This window comes from Dendrobates tinctorius, unplaced genomic scaffold (genome assembly GCF_039654945.1).
Source record: "Dendrobates tinctorius isolate UK_male_01 unplaced genomic scaffold, ASM3965494v1 ptg000350l, whole genome shotgun sequence".
In the NCBI taxonomy this organism is placed as follows: domain Eukaryota; kingdom Metazoa; phylum Chordata; class Amphibia; order Anura; family Dendrobatidae; genus Dendrobates; species Dendrobates tinctorius.
Window position 1 is genome coordinate 2,248,699 of NW_027362016.1, and position 17,416 is coordinate 2,266,114.

Sequence of the window (17,416 nt, forward strand, 5' to 3'; positions counted from 1 at the left end):
AATAGATTTTTTGTGCATATGTCTGTTGTTCTTTTGGCACTAGAAAAATCCTTTGGACAGTCAATGAGGAGGGACTATTTCACCTCTTTGTGTTCTCTGTCCCTATTAGGGTAGGGAATCAACCTTCTACAGTGCTGTCATGAAATATATCTAGAAACGGATTTGCTGGTAAGTCTACTTTCATAGTTTTCACCTCATACATCAATAGACCATAACGATACTTAATAAACAAAAACTTAACAAGTAGGTAATCATAGTTTAAAAAATGTGAAATGCCCATGTCATTCTGACATGTTTCAGCACATTTTGGGACAAATGGTCTCACTTTTAACAATCAATAAAATATTTTCTCTAAATTTTTGTCTCTTTTTTGCTCCAATTGTTTGCATCTCATAAAAAATAAAACTTGATGTAACATTATGCATGCAAATTGTGTTTTATGTGCGACCATGACCTATTCTAGAAGCACAGGGTCAGAATTATACTGGTGCATGGAGACAAACTGAAAATGTAAAAATTCAATGGCAAAATTGCTGTCTTTTTCTACTCATTCACAAATAGTTAATGAATGTTATTAAATATGTACAGCAAAATGGAAGGCGTTTCAAATAGAAATCATGCTTCAAAAAACAGTCAAATGAAAAATTATAATATATCCCTCCAGGTGTGACACTTGACATTTGCAGAGTGTCAAACCCCCCAGAAAATGTTGGGAGAGCGTTAGACTGAAGATCTAAAGGTCCCTGGTCCAATCCCGGGTTTCGGCAAAATGCTTTTTCTTCACCGTTTACATTTTAAGGAGATATTAAACAAAGCATATGGATTGATCATGATCAAAAGGCCTAAAAATCTTAACTATCTACAGAAAACAAAATGTTAAAAATTTGAGAAACGGTAACTTTTTCCTTTTGAACACATGAATGTTTTTTAGTAATTTTTCCTCTATTTTGTCGCAGTCGCAGGTCGCAGTCTCCCCTGGAGGCGTGGGTTCAAATCCCACTTCTGACATCAACATTTAATTTCAAGAAACTTTATCTTCATTTATTGATTAGATGAGGTCAAACAAAACTTAGTAATGTGGGTTTGAAAAATTTCCTGAGAGTCTTTGGAGTGAATCTGAATTTGTCCTCTCAAAAAAGAACTCTAGGAACATCAAACAGATTTTTTGTGCATATGTCTGTTGTTCTTTTGGCACTAGAAAAATCCTTTGGACAGTCAATGAGGAGGGACTATTTCACCTCTTTGTGGTCTCTGTCCCTATTAGGGTAGGGAATCAACCTTCTACAGTGCTGTCATGAAATATATCTAGAAACGGATTTGCTGGTAAGTCTACTTTCATAGTTTTCACCTCATACATCAATAGACCATAACGATACTTAATAAACAAAAACTTAACAAGTAGGTAATCATAGTTTAAAAAATGTGAAATGCCCATGTCATTCTGACATGTATCAGCACATTTTGGGACAAATGGTCTCACTTTTAACAATCAATAAAATATTTTCTCTAAATTTTTCTCTCTTTTTTGCTCCAATTGTTTGCATCTCATAAAAAATAAAACTTGATGTAACATTATGCATGCAAATTGTGTTTTATGTGCGACCATGACCTATTCTAGAAGCACAGGGTCAGAATTATACTGGTGCATGGAGACAAACTGAAAATGTAAAAATTCAATGGCAAAATTGCTGTCTTTTTCTACTCATTCACAAATAGTTAATGAATGTTATTAAATATGTACAGCAAAATGGAAGGTGTTTCAAATAGAAATCATGCTTCAAAAAACAGTCAAATGAAAAATTATAATATATCCCTCCAGGTGTGACACTTGACATTTGCAGAGTGTCAAACCCCCCAGAAAATGTATAGATATGGCTGAAATAGCTCAGTTGGGAGAGCGTTAGACTGAAGATCTAAAGGTCCCTTGTCCAATCCCGGGTTTCGGCAAAATGCTTTTTCTTCACCGTTTACATTTTAAGGAGATATTAAACAAAGCACATGGACTGATCATGATCAAAAGGCGTAAAAATTTTAACTATCTACAGAAAACAAAATGTTAAAAATTTGAGAAACGGTAACTTTTTCCTTTTGAACACATGAATGTTTTTTTAGTAATTTTTCCTCTATTTTGTTTTATTTCAGATTGACTTAGCTGTAAGAGGATTAAAAGGTAACCTGATAGCTGAAACAGACAGCACTTATCAGACACTAGCTGAATGATTATAGTCAGCTTGTTTGACTTTGAAACACTGAGGCATTACTGAGACAAATGTCCTTAAAAAATATGCTGTGGACAAAGTCAAAAAGGCAAAAAACACAAGCTCCACACAGGTCCGTCATCTTTAATTTGAAATATAGGAGGTTTCTACTTTAATGGTGAGACAAAGCATCTACATATTTGACATTGCTCCAGTGAGTAGAGCCCACTTAAAAATGTATGGGTTGCTTGTCTCTGCAAGCAAAAGCTGGGCACTAAACTGGCATACTTGCAATGCTGGATGGTTCAGAGTGAAAACACCTATAGGCTGACAATAGTAATTGCAGGTGTTGATTAACTCATTGTGCAAAATAATTTCTAAAATGTGGTCACTTTGGGAGGTTTTCTGCTGTTTTGGTACTCTGCAAATTTCATCTGCAAGGTATTCCTGCAAAATCTGCATTGCAAAACCCAAATAGGGCTCTTCCTTTCAAAGCCCTGCTGTGTGGCCAAACAGTAGTTTCTGAAGAAATGTGGTGCATCACCGCATTTGTGAGAAATCTAACATTTCTAATATCCAAACAAAATAAATGGAGGTTTAAAAATTAATGCAGACGAAAAGTACGCATATAAAAAATGTTATTTATTGACTTTTTTGGGGTGGTGTGACAAGTTTTTAATCACAAGGAATGGTAACATTTCTGCTGACTAGCATGGAAGGAGTTAAGTTCCAATTGCATATTGAAGTCAGGATGGCCGAGCGGTCTAAGGCGCTGCGTTCAGGTGGCAGTCTCTGTTAAAAATTTGAGAAACGGTAACTTTTTCCTTTTGAACACATGAATGTTTTTTAGTAATTTTTCCTCTATTTTGTCGCAGTCGCAGGTCGCAGTCTCCCCTGGAGGCGTGGGTTCAAATCCCACTTCTGACATCAACATTTAATTTCAAGAAACTTTATCTTCATTTATTGATTAGATGAGGTCAAACAAAACTTAGTAATGTGGTTTTGAAAAATTTCCTGAGAGTCTTTGGAGTGAATCTGAATTTGTCCTCTCAAAAAAGAACTCTAGGAACATCAAACAGATTTTTTGTGCATATGTCTGTTGTTCTTTTGGCACTAGAAAAATCCTTTGGACAGTCAATGAGGAGGGACTATTTCACCTCTTTGTGTTCTCTGTCCCTATTAGGGTAGGGAATCAACCTTCTACAGTGCTGTCATGAAATATATCTAGAAACGGATTTGCTGGTAAGTCTACTTTCATAGTTTTCACCTCATACATCAATAGACCATAACGATACTTAATAAACAAAAACATAACAAGTAGGTAATCATAGTTTAAAAAATGTGAAATGCCCATGTCCTTCTGACATGTTTCAGCACATTTTGGGACAAATGGTCTCACTTTTAACAATCAATAAAATATTTTCTCTAAATTTTTGTCTCTTTTTTGCTCCAATTGTTTTCATCTCATAAAAAATAAAACTTGATGTAACATTATGCATGCAAATTGTGTTTTATGTGCGACCATGACCTATTCTAGAAGCACAGGGTCAGAATTATACTGGTGCATGGAGACAAACTGAAAATGTAAAAATTCAATGGCAAAATTGCTGTCTTTTTCTACTCATTCACAAATAGTTAATGAATGTTATTAAATATGTACAGCAAAATGGAAGGCGTTTCAAATAGAAATCATGCTTCAAAAAACAGTCAAATGAAAAATTATAATATATCCCTCCAGGTGTGACACTTGACATTTGCAGAGTGTCAAACCCCCCAGAAAATGTATAGATATGGCCGAAATAGCTCAGTTAGGAGAGCGTTAGACTGAAGATCTAAAGGTCCCTGGTCCAATCCCGGGTTTCGGCAAAATGCTTTTTCTTCACCGTTTACATTTTAAGGAGATATTAAACAAAGCACATGGACTGATCATGATCAAAAGGCCTAAAAATCTTAACTATCTACAGAAAACAAAATGTTAAAAATTTGAGAAACGGTAACTTTTTCCTTTTGAACACATGAATGATTTTTAGTAATTTTTCCTCTATTTTGTTTTATTTCAGATTGACTTAGCTGTAAGAGGATTAAAAGGTAACCTGATAGCTGAAACAGACAGCACTTATCAGACACTAGCTGAATGATTATAGTCAGCTTGTTTGACTTTGAAACACTGAGGCATTACTGAGACAAATGTCCTTAAAAAATATGCTGTGGACAAAGTCAAAAAGGCAAAAAACACAAGCTCCACACAGGTCCGTCATCTTTAATTTGAAATATAGGAGGTTTCTACTTTAATGGTGAGACAAAGCATCTACATATTTGACATTGCTCCAGTGAGTAGAGCCCACTTAAAAATGTATGGGTTGCTTGTCTCTGCAAGCAAAAGCTGGGCACTAAACTGGCATACTTGCAATGCTGGATGGTTCAGAGTGAAAACACCTATAGGCTGACAATAGTAATTGCAGGTGTTGATTAACTCATTGTGCAAAATAATTTCTAAAATGTGGTCACTTTGGGAGGTTTTCTGCTGTTTTGGTACTCTGCAAATTTCATCTGCAAGGTATTCCTGCAAAATCTGCATTGCAAAACCCAAATAGGGCTCTTCCTTTCAAAGCCCTGCTGTGTGGCCAAACAGTAGTTTCTGAAGAAATGTGGTGCATCACCGCATTTGTGAGAAATCTAACATTTCTAATATCCAAACAAAATAAATGGAGGTTTAAAAATTAATGCAGACGAAAAGTACGCATATAAAAAATGTTATTTATTGACTTTTTTGGGGTGGTGTGACAAGTTTTTAATCACAAGGAATGGTAACATTTCTGCTGACTAGCATGGAAGGAGTTAAGTTCCAATTGCATATCGAAGTCAGGATGGCCGAGCGGTCTAAGGCGCTGCGTTCAGGTTGCAGTCTCCCCTGGAGCTGTGGGTTCAAATCCCACTTCTGACATCAACATTTAATTTCAAGAAACTTTATCTTCATTTATTGATTAGATGAGGTCAAACAAAACTTAGTAATGTGGTTTTGAAAAATTTCCTGAGAGTCTTTGGAGTGAATCTGAATTTGTCCTCTCAAAAAAGAACTCTAGGAACATCAAACAGATTTTTTGTGCATATGTCTGTTGTTCTTTTGGCACTAGAAAAATCCTTTGGACAGTCAATGAGGAGGGACTATTTCACCTCTTTGTGTTCTCTGTCCCTATTAGGGTAGGGAATCAACCTTCTACAGTGCTGTCATGAAATATATCTAGAAACGGATTTGCTGGTAAGTCTACTTTCATAGTTTTCACCTCATACATCAATAGACCATAACGATACTTAATAAACAAAAACTTAACAAGTAGGTAATCATAGTTTAAAAAATGTGAAATGCCCATGTCATTCTGACATGTTTCAGCACATTTTGGGACAAATGGTCTCACTTTTAACAATCAATAAAATATTTTCTCTAAATTTTTGTCTCTTTTTTGCTCCAATTGTTTGCTTCTCATAAAAAATAAAACTTGATGTAACATTATGCATGCAAATTGTGTTTTATGTGCGACCATGACCTATTCTAGAAGCACAGGGTCAGAATTATACTGGTGCATGGAGACAAACTGAAAATGTAAAAATTCAATGGCAAAATTGCTGTCTTTTTCTACTCATTCACAAATAGTTAATGAATGTTATTAAATATGTACAGCAAAATGGAAGGCGTTTCAAATAGAAATCATGCTTCAAAAAACAGTCAAATGAAAAATTATAATATATCCCTCCAGGTGTGACACTTGACATTTGCAGAGTGTCAAACCCCCATAAAATGTTGGGAGAGCGTTAGACTGAAGATCTAAAGGTCCCTGGTCCAATCCCGGGTTTCGGCAAATTCTTTTTCTTCACCGTTTACATTTTAAGGAGATATTAAACAAAGCACATGGATTGATCATGATCAAAAGGCCTAAAAATCTTAACTATCTACAGAAAACAAAATGTTAAAAATTTGAGAAACGGTAACTTTTTCCTTTTGAACACATGAATGTTTTTTAGTAATTTTTCCTCTATTTTGTCGCAGTCGCAGGTCGCAGTCTCCCCTGGAGGCGTGGGTTCAAATCCCACTTCTGACATCAACATTTAATTTCAAGAAACTTTATCTTCATTTATTGATTAGATGAGGTCAAACAAAACTTAGTAATGTGGTTTTGAAAAATTTCCTGAGAGTCTTTGGAGTGAATCTGAATTTGTCCTCTCAAAAAAGAACTCTAGGAACATCAAATAGATTTTTTGTGCATATGTCTGTTGTTCTTTTGGCACTAGAAAAATCCTTTGGACAGTCAATGAGGAGGGACTATTTCACCTCTTTGTGTTCTCTGTCCCTATTAGGGTAGGGAATCAACCTTCTACAGTGCTGTCATGAAATATATCTAGAAACGGATTTGCTGGTAAGTCTACTTTCATAGTTTTCACCTCATACATCAATAGACCATAACGATACTTAATAAACAAAAACTTAACAAGTAGGTAATCATAGTTTAAAAAATGTGAAATGCCCATGTCATTCTGACATGTTTCAGCACATTTTGGGACAAATGGTCTCACTTTTAACAATCAATAAAATATTTTCTCTAAATTTTTGTCTCTTTTTTGCTCCAATTGTTTGCATCTCATAAAAAATAAAACTTGATGTAACATTATGCATGCAAATTGTGTTTTATGTGCGACCATGACCTATTCTAGAAGCACAGGGTCAGAATTATACTGGTGCATGGAGACAAACTGAAAATGTAAAAATTCAATGGCAAAATTGCTGTCTTTTTCTACTCATTCACAAATAGTTAATGAATGTTATTAAATATGTACAGCAAAATGGAAGGCGTTTCAAATAGAAATCATGCTTCAAAAAACAGTCAAATGAAAAATTATAATATATCCCTCCAGGTGTGACACTTGACATTTGCAGAGTGTCAAACCCCCCAGAAAATGTTGGGAGAGCGTTAGACTGAAGATCTAAAGGTCCCGGGTTTCGGCAAAATGCTTTTTCTTCACCGTTTACATTTTAAGGAGATATTAAACAAAGCATATGGATTGATCATGATCAAAAGGCCTAAAAATCTTAACTATCTACAGAAAACAAAATGTTAAAAATTTGAGAAACGGTAACTTTTTCCTTTTGAACACATGAATGTTTTTTAGTAATTTTTCCTCTATTTTGTCGCAGTCGCAGGTCGCAGTCTCCCCTGGAGGCGTGGGTTCAAATCCCACTTCTGACATCAACATTTAATTTCAAGAAACTTTATCTTCATTTATTGATTAGATGAGGTCAAACAAAACTTAGTAATGTGGGTTTGAAAAATTTCCTGAGAGTCTTTGGAGTGAATCTGAATTTGTCCTCTCAAAAAAGAACTCTAGGAACATCAAACAGATTTTTTGTGCATATGTCTGTTGTTCTTTTGGCACTAGAAAAATCCTTTGGACAGTCAATGAGGAGGGACTATTTCACCTCTTTGTGTTCTCTGTCCCTATTAGGGTAGGGAATCAACCTTCTACAGTGCTGTCATGAAATATATCTAGAAACGGATTTGCTGGTAAGTCTACTTTCATAGTTTTCACCTCATACATCAATAGACCATAACGATACTTAATAAACAAAAACTTAACAAGTAGGTAATCATAGTTTAAAAAATGTGAAATGCCCATGTCATTCTGACATGTATCAGCACATTTTGGGACAAATGGTCTCACTTTTAACAATCAATAAAATATTTTCTCTAAATTTTTGTCTCTTTTTTGCTCCAATTGTTTGCATCTCATAAAAAATAAAACTTGATGTAACATTATGCATGCAAATTGTGTTTTATGTGCGACCATGACCTATTCTAGAAGCACAGGGTCAGAATTATACTGGTGCATGGAGACAAACTGAAAATGTAAAAATTCAATGGCAAAATTGCTGTCTTTTTCTACTCATTCACAAATAGTTAATGAATGTTATTAAATATGTACAGCAAAATGGAAGGTGTTTCAAATAGAAATCATGCTTCAAAAAACAGTCAAATGAAAAATTATAATATATCCCTCCAGGTGTGACACTTGACATTTGCAGAGTGTCAAACCCCCCAGAAAATGTATAGATATGGCCGAAATAGCTCAGTTGGGAGAGCGTTAGACTGAAGATCTAAAGGTCCCTTGTCCAATCCCGGGTTTCGGCAAAATGCTTTTTCTTCACCGTTTACATTTTAAGGAGATATTAAACAAAGCACATGGACTGATCATGATCAAAAGGCGTAAAAATTTTAACTATCTACAGAAAACAAAATGTTAAAAATTTGAGAAACGGTAACTTTTTCCTTTTGAACACATGAATGTTTTTTTAGTAATTTTTCCTCTATTTTGTTTTATTTCAGATTGACTTAGCTGTAAGAGGATTAAAAGGTAACCTGATAGCTGAAACAGACAGCACTTATCAGACACTAGCTGAATGATTATAGTCAGCTTGTTTGACTTTGAAACACTGAGGCATTACTGAGACAAATGTCCTTAAAAAATATGCTGTGGACAAAGTCAAAAAGGCAAAAAACACAAGCTCCACACAGGTCCGTCATCTTTAATTTGAAATATAGGAGGTTTCTACTTTAATGGTGAGACAAAGCATCTACATATTTGACATTGCTCCAGTGAGTAGAGCCCACTTAAAAATGTATGGGTTGCTTGTCTCTGCAAGCAAAAGCTGGGCACTAAACTGGCATACTTGCAATGCTGGATGGTTCAGAGTGAAAACACCTATAGGCTGACAATAGTAATTGCAGGTGTTGATTAACTCATTGTGCAAAATAATTTCTAAAATGTGGTCACTTTGGGAGGTTTTCTGCTGTTTTGGTACTCTGCAAATTTCATCTGCAAGGTATTCCTGCAAAATCTGCATTGCAAAACCCAAATAGGGCTCTTCCTTTCAAAGCCCTGCTGTGTGGCCAAACAGTAGTTTCTGAAGAAATGTGGTGCATCACCGCATTTGTGAGAAATCTAACATTTCTAATATCCAAACAAAATAAATGGAGGTTTAAAAATTAATGCAGACGAAAAGTACGCATATAAAAAATGTTATTTATTGACTTTTTTGGGGTGGTGTGACAAGTTTTTAATCACAAGGAATGGTAACATTTCTGCTGACTAGCATGGAAGGAGTTAAGTTCCAATTGCATATTGAAGTCAGGATGGCCGAGCGGTCTAAGGCGCTGCGTTCAGGTGGCAGTCTCTGTTAAAAATTTGAGAAACGGTAACTTTTTCCTTTTGAACACATGAATGTTTTTTAGTAATTTTTCCTCTATTTTGTCGCAGTCGCAGGTCGCAGTCTCCCCTGGAGGCGTGGGTTCAAATCCCACTTCTGACATCAACATTTAATTTCAAGAAACTTTATCTTCATTTATTGATTAGATGAGGTCAAACAAAACTTAGTAATGTGGGTTTGAAAAATTTCCTGAGAGTCTTTGGAGTGAATCTGAATTTGTCCTCTCAAAAAAGAACTCTAGGAACATCAAACAGATTTTTTGTGCATATGTCTGTTGTTCTTTTGGCACTAGAAAAATCCTTTGGACAGTCAATGAGGAGGGACTATTTCACCTCTTTGTGTTCTCTGTCCCTATTAGGGTAGGGAATCAACCTTCTACAGTGCTGTCATGAAATATATCTAGAAACGGATTTGCTGGTAAGTCTACTTTCATAGTTTTCACCTCATACATCAATAGACCATAACGATACTTAATAAACAAAAACTTAACAAGTAGGTAATCATAGTTTAAAAAATGTGAAATGCCCATGTCATTCTGACATGTATCAGCACATTTTGGGACAAATGGTCTCACTTTTAACAATCAATAAAATATTTTCTCTAAATTTTTGTCTCTTTTTTGCTCCAATTGTTTGCATCTCATAAAAAATAAAACTTGATGTAACATTATGCATGCAAATTGTGTTTTATGTGCGACCATGACCTATTCTAGAAGCACAGGGTCAGAATTATACTGGTGCATGGAGACAAACTGAAAATGTAAAAATTCAATGGCAAAATTGCTGTCTTTTTCTACTCATTCACAAATAGTTAATGAATGTTATTAAATATGTACAGCAAAATGGAAGGCGTTTCAAATAGAAATCATGCTTCAAAAAACAGTCAAATGAAAAATTATAATATATCCCTCCAGGTGTGACACTTGACATTTGCATAGTGTCAAACCCCCATAAAATGTTGGGAGAGCGTTAGACTGAAGATCTAAAGGTCCCTGGTCCAATCCCGGGTTTCGGCAAATTCTTTTTCTTCACCGTTTACATTTTAAGGAGATATTAAACAAAGCACATGGATTGATCATGATCAAAAGGCCTAAAAATCTTAACTATCTACAGAAAACAAAATGTTAAAAATTTGAGAAACGGTAACTTTTTCCTTTTGAACACATGAATGTTTTTTAGTAATTTTTCCTCTATTTTGTCGCAGTCGCAGGTCGCAGTCTCCCCTGGAGGCGTGGGTTCAAATCCCACTTCTGACATCAACATTTAATTTCAAGAAACTTTATCTTCATTTATTGATTAGATGAGGTCAAACAAAACTTAGTAATGTGGTTTTGAAAAATTTCCTGAGAGTCTTTGGAGTGAATCTGAATTTGTCCTCTCAAAAAAGAACTCTAGGAACATCAAATAGATTTTTTGTGCATATGTCTGTTGTTCTTTTGGCACTAGAAAAATCCTTTGGACAGTCAATGAGGAGGGACTATTTCACCTCTTTGTGTTCTCTGTCCCTATTAGGGTAGGGAATCAACCTTCTACAGTGCTGTCATGAAATATATCTAGAAACGGATTTGCTGGTAAGTCTACTTTCATAGTTTTCACCTCATACATCAATAGACCATAACGATACTTAATAAACAAAAACTTAACAAGTAGGTAATCATAGTTTAAAAAATGTGAAATGCCCATGTCATTCTGACATGTTTCAGCACATTTTGGGACAAATGGTCTCACTTTTAACAATCAATAAAATATTTTCTCTAAATTTTTGTCTCTTTTTTGCTCCAATTGTTTGCATCTCATAAAAAATAAAACTTGATGTAACATTATGCATGCAAATTGTGTTTTATGTGCGACCATGACCTATTCTAGAAGCACAGGGTCAGAATTATACTGGTGCATGGAGACAAACTGAAAATGTAAAAATTCAATGGCAAAATTGCTGTCTTTTTCTACTCATTCACAAATAGTTAATGAATGTTATTAAATATGTACAGCAAAATGGAAGGCGTTTCAAATAGAAATCATGCTTCAAAAAACAGTCAAATGAAAAATTATAATATATCCCTCCAGGTGTGACACTTGACATTTGCAGAGTGTCAAACCCCCCAGAAAATGTTGGGAGAGCGTTAGACTGAAGATCTAAAGGTCCCTGGTCCAATCCCGGGTTTCGGCAAAATGCTTTTTCTTCACCGTTTACATTTTAAGGAGATATTAAACAAAGCATATGGATTGATCATGATCAAAAGGCCTAAAAATCTTAACTATCTACAGAAAACAAAATGTTAAAAATTTGAGAAACGGTAACTTTTTCCTTTTGAACACATGAATGTTTTTTAGTAATTTTTCCTCTATTTTGTCGCAGTCGCAGGTCGCAGTCTCCCCTGGAGGCGTGGGTTCAAATCCCACTTCTGACATCAACATTTAATTTCAAGAAACTTTATCTTCATTTATTGATTAGATGAGGTCAAACAAAACTTAGTAATGTGGGTTTGAAAAATTTCCTGAGAGTCTTTGGAGTGAATCTGAATTTGTCCTCTCAAAAAAGAACTCTAGGAACATCAAACAGATTTTTTGTGCATATGTCTGTTGTTCTTTTGGCACTAGAAAAATCCTTTGGACAGTCAATGAGGAGGGACTATTTCACCTCTTTGTGGTCTCTGTCCCTATTAGGGTAGGGAATCAACCTTCTACAGTGCTGTCATGAAATATATCTAGAAACGGATTTGCTGGTAAGTCTACTTTCATAGTTTTCACCTCATACATCAATAGACCATAACGATACTTAATAAACAAAAACTTAACAAGTAGGTAATCATAGTTTAAAAAATGTGAAATGCCCATGTCATTCTGACATGTATCAGCACATTTTGGGACAAATGGTCTCACTTTTAACAATCAATAAAATATTTTCTCTAAATTTTTCTCTCTTTTTTGCTCCAATTGTTTGCATCTCATAAAAAATAAAACTTGATGTAACATTATGCATGCAAATTGTGTTTTATGTGCGACCATGACCTATTCTAGAAGCACAGGGTCAGAATTATACTGGTGCATGGAGACAAACTGAAAATGTAAAAATTCAATGGCAAAATTGCTGTCTTTTTCTACTCATTCACAAATAGTTAATGAATGTTATTAAATATGTACAGCAAAATGGAAGGTGTTTCAAATAGAAATCATGCTTCAAAAAACAGTCAAATGAAAAATTATAATATATCCCTCCAGGTGTGACACTTGACATTTGCAGAGTGTCAAACCCCCCAGAAAATGTATAGATATGGCCGAAATAGCTCAGTTGGGAGAGCGTTAGACTGAAGATCTAAAGGTCCCTTGTCCAATCCCGGGTTTCGGCAAAATGCTTTTTCTTCACCGTTTACATTTTAAGGAGATATTAAACAAAGCACATGGACTGATCATGATCAAAAGGCGTAAAAATTTTAACTATCTACAGAAAACAAAATGTTAAAAATTTGAGAAACGGTAACTTTTTCCTTTTGAACACATGAATGTTTTTTTAGTAATTTTTCCTCTATTTTGTTTTATTTCAGATTGACTTAGCTGTAAGAGGATTAAAAGGTAACCTGATAGCTGAAACAGACAGCACTTATCAGACACTAGCTGAATGATTATAGTCAGCTTGTTTGACTTTGAAACACTGAGGCATTACTGAGACAAATGTCCTTAAAAAATATGCTGTGGACAAAGTCAAAAAGGCAAAAAACACAAGCTCCACACAGGTCCGTCATCTTTAATTTGAAATATAGGAGGTTTCTACTTTAATGGTGAGACAAAGCATCTACATATTTGACATTGCTCCAGTGAGTAGAGCCCACTTAAAAATGTATGGGTTGCTTGTCTCTGCAAGCAAAAGCTGGGCACTAAACTGGCATACTTGCAATGCTGGATGGTTCAGAGTGAAAACACCTATAGGCTGACAATAGTAATTGCAGGTGTTGATTAACTCATTGTGCAAAATAATTTCTAAAATGTGGTCACTTTGGGAGGTTTTCTGCTGTTTTGGTACTCTGCAAATTTCATCTGCAAGGTATTCCTGCAAAATCTGCATTGCAAAACCCAAATAGGGCTCTTCCTTTCAAAGCCCTGCTGTGTGGCCAAACAGTAGTTTCTGAAGAAATGTGGTGCATCACCGCATTTGTGAGAAATCTAACATTTCTAATATCCAAACAAAATAAATGGAGGTTTAAAAATTAATGCAGACGAAAAGTACGCATATAAAAAATGTTATTTATTGACTTTTTTGGGGTGGTGTGACAAGTTTTTAATCACAAGGAATGGTAACATTTCTGCTGACTAGCATGGAAGGAGTTAAGTTCCAATTGCATATTGAAGTCAGGATGGCCGAGCGGTCTAAGGCGCTGCGTTCAGGTGGCAGTCTCTGTTAAAAATTTGAGAAACGGTAACTTTTTCCTTTTGAACACATGAATGTTTTTTAGTAATTTTTCCTCTATTTTGTCGCAGTCGCAGGTCGCAGTCTCCCCTGGAGGCGTGGGTTCAAATCCCACTTCTGACATCAACATTTAATTTCAAGAAACTTTATCTTCATTTATTGATTAGATGAGGTCAAACAAAACTTAGTAATGTGGTTTTGAAAAATTTCCTGAGAGTCTTTGGAGTGAATCTGAATTTGTCCTCTCAAAAAAGAACTCTAGGAACATCAAACAGATTTTTTGTGCATATGTCTGTTGTTCTTTTGGCACTAGAAAAATCCTTTGGACAGTCAATGAGGAGGGACTATTTCACCTCTTTGTGTTCTCTGTCCCTATTAGGGTAGGGAATCAACCTTCTACAGTGCTGTCATGAAATATATCTAGAAACGGATTTGCTGGTAAGTCTACTTTCATAGTTTTCACCTCATACATCAATAGACCATAACGATACTTAATAAACAAAAACATAACAAGTAGGTAATCATAGTTTAAAAAATGTGAAATGCCCATGTCCTTCTGACATGTTTCAGCACATTTTGGGACAAATGGTCTCACTTTTAACAATCAATAAAATATTTTCTCTAAATTTTTGTCTCTTTTTTGCTCCAATTGTTTTCATCTCATAAAAAATAAAACTTGATGTAACATTATGCATGCAAATTGTGTTTTATGTGCGACCATGACCTATTCTAGAAGCACAGGGTCAGAATTATACTGGTGCATGGAGACAAACTGAAAATGTAAAAATTCAATGGCAAAATTGCTGTCTTTTTCTACTCATTCACAAATAGTTAATGAATGTTATTAAATATGTACAGCAAAATGGAAGGCGTTTCAAATAGAAATCATGCTTCAAAAAACAGTCAAATGAAAAATTATAATATATCCCTCCAGGTGTGACACTTGACATTTGCAGAGTGTCAAACCCCCCAGAAAATGTATAGATATGGCCGAAATAGCTCAGTTAGGAGAGCGTTAGACTGAAGATCTAAAGGTCCCTGGTCCAATCCCGGGTTTCGGCAAAATGCTTTTTCTTCACCGTTTACATTTTAAGGAGATATTAAACAAAGCACATGGACTGATCATGATCAAAAGGCCTAAAAATCTTAACTATCTACAGAAAACAAAATGTTAAAAATTTGAGAAACGGTAACTTTTTCCTTTTGAACACATGAATGATTTTTAGTAATTTTTCCTCTATTTTGTTTTATTTCAGATTGACTTAGCTGTAAGAGGATTAAAAGGTAACCTGATAGCTGAAACAGACAGCACTTATCAGACACTAGCTGAATGATTATAGTCAGCTTGTTTGACTTTGAAACACTGAGGCATTACTGAGACAAATGTCCTTAAAAAATATGCTGTGGACAAAGTCAAAAAGGCAAAAAACACAAGCTCCACACAGGTCCGTCATCTTTAATTTGAAATATAGGAGGTTTCTACTTTAATGGTGAGACAAAGCATCTACATATTTGACATTGCTCCAGTGAGTAGAGCCCACTTAAAAATGTATGGGTTGCTTGTCTCTGCAAGCAAAAGCTGGGCACTAAACTGGCATACTTGCAATGCTGGATGGTTCAGAGTGAAAACACCTATAGGCTGACAATAGTAATTGCAGGTGTTGATTAACTCATTGTGCAAAATAATTTCTAAAATGTGGTCACTTTGGGAGGTTTTCTGCTGTTTTGGTACTCTGCAAATTTCATCTGCAAGGTATTCCTGCAAAATCTGCATTGCAAAACCCAAATAGGGCTCTTCCTTTCAAAGCCCTGCTGTGTGGCCAAACAGTAGTTTCTGAAGAAATGTGGTGCATCACCGCATTTGTGAGAAATCTAACATTTCTAATATCCAAACAAAATAAATGGAGGTTTAAAAATTAATGCAGACGAAAAGTACGCATATAAAAAATGTTATTTATTGACTTTTTTGGGGTGGTGTGACAAGTTTTTAATCACAAGGAATGGTAACATTTCTGCTGACTAGCATGGAAGGAGTTAAGTTCCAATTGCATATCGAAGTCAGGATGGCCGAGCGGTCTAAGGCGCTGCGTTCAGGTTGCAGTCTCACCTGGAGCTGTGGGTTCAAATCCCACTTCTGACATCAACATTTAATTTCAAGAAACTTTATCTTCATTTATTGATGAGATGAGGTCAAACAAAACTTAGTAATGTGGTTTTGAAAAATTTCCTGAGAGTCTTTGGAGTGAATCCGAATTTGTCCTCTCAAAAAAGAACATCAAACAGATTTTTTGTGCATATGTCTGTTGTTCTTTTGGCACTAGAAAAATCCTTTGGACAGTCAATGAGGAGGGACTATTTCACCTCTTTGTGTTCTCTGTCCCTATTAGGGTAGGGAATCAACCTTCTACGGTGCTGTCATGAAATATATCTATAAACGGATTTGCTGGTAAGTCTACTTTCATAGTTTTCACCTCATACATCAATAGACCATAACGATACTTAATAAACAAAAACTTAACAAGTAGGTAATCATAGTTTAAAAAATGTGAAATGCCCATGTCATTCTGACATGTTTCAGCACATTTTGGGACAAATGGTCTCACTTTTAACAATCAATAAAATATTTTCTCTAAATTTTTGTCTCTTTTTTGCTCCAATTGTTTGCATCTCATAAAAAATAAAACTTGATGTAACATTATGCATGCAAATTGTGTTTTATGTGCGACCATGACCTATTCTAGAAGCACAGGGTCAGAATTATACTGGTGCATGGAGACAAACTGAAAATGTAAAAATTCAATGGCAAAATTGCTGTCTTTTTCTACTCATTCACAAATAGTTAATGAATGTTATTAAATATGTACAGCAAAATGGAAGGCGTTTCAAATAGAAATCATGCTTCAAAAAACAGTCAAATGAAAAATTATAATATATCCCTCCAGGTGTGACACTTGACATTTGCAGAGTGTCAAACCCCCCAGAAAATGTATAGATATGGCAGAAATAGCTCAGTTGGGAGAGCGTTAGACTGAAGATCTAAAGGTCCCGGGTTTCGGCAAAATGCTTTTTCTTCACCGTTTACATTTTAAGGAGATATTAAACAAAGCACATGGACTGATCATGATCAAAAGGCCTAAAAATCTTAACTATCTACAGAAAACAAAATGTTAAAAATTTGAGAAACGGTAACTTTTTCCTTTTGAACACATGAATGTTTTTTAGTAATTTTTCCTCTATTTTGTTTTATTTCAGATTTACTTAGCTGTAAGAGGATTAAAAGGTAACCTGATAGCTGAAACAGACAGCACTTATCAGACACTAGCTGAATGATTATAGTCAGCTTGTTTGACTTTGAAACACTGAGGCATTACTGAGACAAATGTCCTTAAAAAATATGCTGTGGACAAAGTCAAAAAGGCAAAAAACACAAGCTCCACACAGGTCCGTCATCTTTAATTTGAAATATAGGAGGTTTCTACTTTAATGGTGAGACAAAGCATCTACATATTTGACATTGCTCCAGTGAGTAGAGCCCACTTAAAAATGTATGGGTTGCTTG

At 35.2% G+C, this 17,416-nt stretch overlaps 1 non-coding gene across 1 annotated transcript; it reads left to right on the plus strand.

Annotated features, from left to right (window-relative positions):
- Nucleotides 1-15,914: 15,914 nt before the first annotated feature.
- On the plus strand, nucleotides 15,915-15,997 carry TRNAC-GCA (transfer RNA cysteine (anticodon GCA)). The gene is given in 2 exon segments: nucleotides 15,915-15,958; nucleotides 15,963-15,997. It is a non-coding gene; the product is annotated as a tRNA-Cys (tRNA).
- Nucleotides 15,998-17,416: the final 1,419 nt, after the last annotated feature.